The sequence below is a fragment of the Tenrec ecaudatus genome, chromosome 5, assembly GCF_050624435.1.
Source record: "Tenrec ecaudatus isolate mTenEca1 chromosome 5, mTenEca1.hap1, whole genome shotgun sequence".
In the NCBI taxonomy this organism is placed as follows: domain Eukaryota; kingdom Metazoa; phylum Chordata; class Mammalia; order Afrosoricida; family Tenrecidae; genus Tenrec; species Tenrec ecaudatus.
Window position 1 is genome coordinate 60,766,755 of NC_134534.1, and position 7,258 is coordinate 60,774,012.

At 35.7% G+C, this 7,258-nt stretch overlaps 1 non-coding gene across 1 annotated transcript; it reads right to left on the reverse strand.

The window, feature by feature from the left end:
* Nucleotides 1-4,243: 4,243 nt before the first annotated feature.
* Nucleotides 4,244-4,407, reverse strand: LOC142449755 (U1 spliceosomal RNA). Its single transcript, XR_012784867.1, has one exon. It is a non-coding gene; the product is annotated as a U1 spliceosomal RNA (small nuclear RNA).
* Between the last annotated feature and the right edge of the window lie 2,851 nt (nt 4,408-7,258).

Consider the following 7,258-nt stretch of genomic DNA (forward strand, 5'->3'; position numbering starts at 1 on the left):
TAGAAGCCACCCTTTCTATGCGAGCCGCAGGGGAAAGTAATTAAATTTAATAGAAGCCGTCTTTGTTTTATCGCCACCCTCAATTTAAAGCCACAGGGGTAAGTAATTAAATTTAATAGAAGCTTCTAAACAAAGATATATAATATCAGATAGGTATGCTGAGGCAAAGAAGACATACTCTACCTTGGGACTGGTGAAGCGTGTGGGTTTTTATGAAGCCAAGGTAGAAAATGTAAAAGTTCGCAACATACTTTTTTTCTTTAAGGGGTTCAAAATGGGTGGAGAAGGTGTAGTTGTCACCCTGCATTTTTCAAACAACAAAAAGAGGGGTGGGGTTGTGCAGCGTCCTTGCAAAACCACAATAGCTTGGCCAAATGCCTGCGGTGAGCATTGGCTGCTTCATTCCCTCTAAAATCTGTTAAGCAAGAGCAGGTTTCCTCCTCCAAAATACAATGCTTTAGGCTCTGTTAGCTGCAATTCATCAGAACATAAGAACTTTTATGTTCATGTTTGTTTATTCTAGATCTGACCTGATAAGTTGTTCTTTTTGCTTTGCTACGATTATGGCGATGATGGATCTCACTTCGTTCCCCTGTCTGTACCCAATGACGTGTCAACCCAGGAACAAGACTGGAAGCAGCCTCTGGGTGGTTCATTTCAGCTTCCTTCTAGGGAATGCTTTGGCAGGCCGGCTCACCACACCATCTAAGTCGTTTGATGGATTTGCAAAGACGCTTATGAAGAAGTATTCTGGAATTCACATTGGTTCTGTGATAATTTGGGGGGGCTGAGCCATTTAAGGCAAGATGTCAAGCATCTTTCTGATTCCTAAATTTTATCCAGCATTTTAATACTGCGTTTAAAATTCCAATATTCAAAACCATTAGAAGCATATTTAATCTGTATTTTTCCGTGTTTGATTGTTTAAAACTACATAGAGAAACAGCCTCAAATGGAAAAGGAGCAGTTGGTACCATATTCAACAATATTCTACCTCTAATGTCATAAAAACATAGTTGATAGTAACCTAAAAAAGATGAGCCTCTCAATTTCCCCAGTGCAGATGGTCAAGGATAGGCAGTAAGAGCTTCCCATAAGCACATGGTGTACAGAGAAGGCACTAAGGGGGACTTAATAAGGAAAATGAAAAGTGCATTTTAAGTAGCAAATGAGTGCAACACTGATAAATACTATGGGAAATGAAAATGGGGTTCTAAAATCCATTTCTGACAGCATAAAACAAGTGGTTTATGATATGCAAAATAATGAACAGATCACTGCAGGTATTTAGAAATTATTTGTTAATCTGTGGTGGTTTTTGTTGGTTATTCTCTTTAGTATATAACATATACATATACGATCATCGCTATTTTGTGATTTAAACTGCTGCAAAAACCAAAATTTTGTGCGTGTGATTAATTATTTAGAAAAAAATATTTTGTCAGTGATACTGCCCAATGACAAATAGAGTCTTTCGTGTGGGGAGATATTTTTTTTTAAAAATCTGTAAATGTAATCCTCATAAACAATATCTATGAATGAAAGAAGCATCATTGTGGTATTTATTCCATTCAAATGCCTGGAAGGTATTTTAAAATTTTGGTTTTTATTTCTTAATTTTATTCATTTGTTTATTTAAAATTTTATCTTTTTAAATTTTGTTTTTTAAATATTTGTTTATTTTTCATGTGGAAATTTAAAATATTTTGTGTTAAATTATGCCCATATCAGACTCTCTTAAGATTATCCCAACTTAACCAAAAATGTGTTTTATCTTTCTATTTCTCTTTTCTTTTGATTTTTTTCTTTTAACCAGAAACAGAAAGGTTGTTTCTCATTTTTCTTTCCATACATTTCCCTGTAAAGAAAGGTGACTTTCTTTTTTGAATTATTCAGGCAGATAACTCTTTCATACCGTTTTCCCTATTCTTTTATCAGTGAAGCAAGCCAATAGTCCTTTTCTTGTTCTCTAAGACAATTCTAGTCTAATGTTAGCACTATTTTTAGAAAGATAAACCATCTCCTACCTTTGTTGTCAGAAAGGGCACATTTTCCCAGCTCAGGTAAATCATTGCTCCCAGGTATATAAACTCATTTAGATGGTGTAGTCACAATGATTTAGAATTGTTCGGATTAAATACATAACCTTCCTACTGAAAGATAGAAAGTTGACTATTTTGTTTGTATGTTGACAACGATCTGTTAAGTGCTAGATTTCCTATATTATTTTCATGTCTATCGATACACACCTGGAGTGATGGGACAGTTTCTCGTGACTCTAAAGAGAGGGAAAGCTTTGAAGTCACTCCAAAGCCAGGATTAATATAACACATGGTAACTTCTCTGTTGAATAAAGTCACATAAAAATGGCCTCCTAAAATTGTTCAAAACCTTCCAATTCTTTCTAAAAATCCATTGGTTCTTATGTTATTTCACTATTTAAAAAGTAAAGAAATTCAAATAGTGAGAAGTTTTATTTTCATTATTAGTATTATTAGAGAAAAAGAAGTAGGGCGTTTAAAAATTTTTGAGTAATATTCTATAGTTTATTAAGATATACCTGCCTGGCCTGCTTCTCTGATTAGACACCAACATAATGATACACAAACATATTCAAAACATTAAGCACACATACTTCACAGCTGATTTTTCTGGTTAGAAATTGTGGGACAAAAATATAGAATTTGATGCAAACTGTGATTATGGGACTATGCAGAGGCACTGAAGGAAGTTCAGTTTCCCTAGATGAGAAAGCTGGTGGTACTATTGGGTACACATTGGGCTGCTAACCATAAGCATAGCAGTTCAAACTCACCAGTCCCTCTAGGGCAGCAAGACGAGACTGTCTATTTCTTTAAAGCTTTAACTGCCTCTGAAACCATGTACCGCATTGCTATGGAGTCAGAATTGACTCGATGGCAGAATGTTTAGGTTTTAGGATTTTGGTAGTGCACAAGGTTAGTGTACTAGGCCCCTACCCAAAAGGTTGGATGTCTGAGCCCACCCAGAGTCCCTCTGGAAGAAAGGCCTGGAACTTTATTTTGGAAAAATTAGCCACTGAAAACCATAATCTTATTCCAATATATGTGAGTTTGACCCAAGGACAACCAAAATGGGAAAATCAGAAATGTAGGAAAAGTCACTTGATCCAAAATAACCTGCCACAACTCTGCTATCTTTTGAGACTGCAAGGAAAATTATGGACTTTGGCAGATAACAAATCAAGCTCATTGAGAATAGGGACCAGCTTTCAACAGTTATGGCCTTACTCTTCCTCCACCAGTGAGGATGACAAGATGGTGTTTTTTTTTTCCTTCAAGGAGATGCGATTGGGAGAGAAGCTATGACAGAGAAAGGTGAAGCAACAAGAGAGAGAGAACTATCCCTACATCACATGACTGAGCAGTGTTATCATATACCAACTGAGGTCTCACTTTAATACAGAGAGCTTGGGAATCTTACAGGAGCCAGAGTCAAGATCGCCAGCACCAATATTCTGAAGTTATATTCCATGAAGTTCAAGTATACATATGCTTATATTAGTTTCTTTATATAGTTTCTGAAGGCTATATATTTGATTCCAAACTAGATAGAAATTATGCCAGTATCCTTTTGAAAAGAAAGTGTGATTACAAAATATTTTAAGAAATTGATGAAGTTGAATCAGCATGGGTTGAATTATTCTAATTACATATAATTATTTTGAAAACTCTTCTATTTAGTCTTAAATATCAATGACACTAGAATAAAACTGAAAAAATTTTAATTTCTATGGTTTCTAAACATAAAGAAGAGATTGATTCCATTGTAAAATATTATAGTATTTTGTGTAACATATTTTTCTAATGCTTTTACGACTATGAAACTATATCTTTTTCAGTGAATTTTAAAATATGGCTGAATGAATATATTATTGGAGTGATCATTTTTAGGACTATGCATGCTTTTGCCTTCACTTCAATAAAGAGATTACAGTCTTCACTTTTGCTGTCTGTAAATTTGAGTCATCTCATTTTTATACATATATATGAGGAAATTTCAAAAGTTTTTTGAAAAAGTGAAATTAAAAGATAATTAAATTTTTTCATGAACTTTTTGAAACCTCCTTCATATAGATGAGTAGCTCCAATTTCAAATATCACAGAGTATATATGTGTTAAATATGAAATTAGTTATATAACTAAGTAATACATATTACTAAAACTTTATTAAAATAGTCTTAATTGGATTTTAATTTTTTTTCCAGGGGAGAGCACAAACACAGTCCCCCACTACCACAAATGATGCAGTCGAGTTTCCCACATTTGGGGAAATCGCGGGGGTCAGCACATCACGAATGCAATGGATGAGCCTTGCCCTGGGAAAACCACCTTCATGATCATGGTCTCTCCCATGCCAGGTAAGTATGTTGATTTTGTTATTTTATTTTGTTTCTGGTAACTAAATAAAATTCAACACAGAGACACATGAAATATAACAATGTTAACTAAAATCATGAAGATAGTATTTTCTTAGGGAATTCTGAAAAGAGTGTTTTAGTTATAATACTAGTTAAACAAAGGGAAGATTAAGGACATTATTAAATATTAAAGATTTTTCAGGGAGAAAGTAAACACCTATTTTTCTAATGGTCTGGACCATTAACTACAAGATCACAGAGACTTTGAGGCTATAAAATTTGGAGCAAAGTTGTTAACACATTGAAAACTAGAAAATATTTCTAATTCATATACAAATTTAAAATACTACAAAGAAATGAGGTACAAATTACGAGTGCAAAGAAAAATTCTTGCTTCTCTTATTCTGCCACTTTATCCTTGAGGTGTGAACCAGCCCAGCCAGTCTGTCCGAGAACTCACTGCCACTTCAGTTGTGTATAATCCAGTAGTACTTTTAGTGATGCTACAGGGAATGGTGAAACTGCCTCTGGGTATCTGCTCCCATAAATGCTACACCCTAGAAAAATTACAGGGCAATCTCTATGCCCCAGAGAGGTTACTATGAGTTGAAATAAACACCCTGCACCCAACAACCACAGAAAGACAGTGCCTACCTGTCATGTGCTGTCAGAGTGCTATGGGAAAGGGTTATCTCCTTACAATTCCTGGAAAAGTAAGGCTCTGAAAAGGCTACTGTATTGTTAATCCTATAATAATGCATAATAAAATGTAGTTTCATAAATTTCATTCTATTGCTATATTTTTTCTTTTTTTTCTATTGCTATTTTTTTTCAAAGGATACAGTGAGAAGTGTATGAATTGACTATGCCAAAAATATATGCTGTAGGTCATCCATATGTAAATGAGGATTTAATGTCTGAATTCAGCTATGCAATTTTAACAGGATCTTTATTGACTCGCATAAAAATTTAACATCTATTTCTATAGAATACAAGTGTGAACTACTTCAACCATTATAAAATAATATTATACATAAGATATCGGTGGGATAAAGGACAAACAATAGCAGCAGTATTTTACTTAAGAGATTGAATAGAAAGAGAAACCAGTGTTATAGACACAGATGTAAATGGAGATTATGATCCAAAGCCATTTCATAAACTAAATAAAAGACTAAAAGCCTGCCTAGTTTGGGGAAAAATATATGGCACAGTTTACCTCCATTATCAGATAGTTGAGGTGAAGGTAGATGATTTGATGTAAACATTCGAGATTATAGCTTTAGTTTTCCATTTCACCTTTTATTATTAGGATAAAAGGTGTCACTAGAGCCAACAGTCCTCAAGCAGCTACAGTAAGCTCCTCAAATGTAACAATGCATAGAGGAATAGCAAATGGTAGATAATCGTCTGTACCAAACTTCCTGGAAAAAGTTTTCGCGCTTATGGAGTAGCTCGCTAAAGGTAGATTTTTTTTATTGACCCTTCTGCCTGTCTAATACTCCATTCTAGCAAGAATTACAAGGGTTGAGTGTTAAATGAGGGAGAGGGTTAAGTCTGATTTGAAGTTTACATAATTCTTGGGAAAATAACTACATAGTTTCTCAGGTAAAATAATCCAGATTCATCTGGAATGCCACAATATTATATTGGCTGTACAGGCACTTGCATGATGCTAATGAAGGGCTCGACTACCACCAGCAGTGCATGAAGGCTGACACATCGGACGCACCCACAGATTCTTCAGAAGAGAGTCCTTGGGAGGGGATCTGTTTCTGAAATGTTCTTGAAAATTTTTCAAATGTTTTGATCTTCATACATGGGGTTAAAAAAGAATCAAAATGGACTCAAGGGCAATTATGAATAAAAATAACAGTATTCCTGCACTATTTAAAAGGTGAATATCATTTCACAAAGGAGAGATGTGATTCTCAACAATATTATATATAGCTATGAAAAAATATAGAGACCTATTCTAAGTGGGTAAAATTTCTTAATATGGGTGTTCTGTCCATGTCTCTGTAACTCTCACCAAATGCCCGAGTGGATGATACAAACAGATATGTGTGACACAATGGAGGGGATTTAGCTTTTAGTTACCACTCCCTTAGCTGTACGGATGAGCCAACTTTGAAGCAGGAGCAGAGAGAGAAATCCCAGAGCTATTGGAAAAAGAGCCCTTGGTGCAACATGTTCAAGATTTCTGTCTGATGTGACAGAAGGTCAGGGCCAAAGGCTGCAGAGCCTGTGGCATGGAGACTATGGGACTGAGCAAATGAGCCAATCTGAGACCAGAGACTGAGGTGGTGAGACCATGAGCCAGAACAAAGGAGTCATGCCAAGACTATTGAACTGTGAGACAGAGCAACGAAAAGGCTCACAAATCCAGGGAGGCATAAGCCAAGGGAACACATAACCAAGAAGCTAAATTCTCAAGAAGATTTCACGATGGCTGAGAAGAGGTGTTGTTGTGAATCAATGCCTGTGTTCTTATCAGTTTTTTGATCTTGACTGGTGGTAACCTACAAACTTCCCTAATACACCTCTTTAATTGGAGTATTGTTGTCTGAGTTCATTATCAAATCCAATAAAGGAGCAGAGCACTGTGGGAGGAGTGGTTGGTGGCAGCAAGGGGAAGAAGGATGGAGGTAAAGGCATGTTTGATCTCTGCTCATAGCAAGAGAGAAGTCAAAGGAAGACAGATCTAGCTCTCCTCTGTGCTGCTGCCTGCAACTCGATCATGGCGGCTCTCACTCGAACTGCATGAGGGCACTTCAGAAAGTTCAAAGGAACATAGAATGCTAAGATCATGGAACTTTCCATATATTCCATATATGTTTCCATTTATTTCCATATATT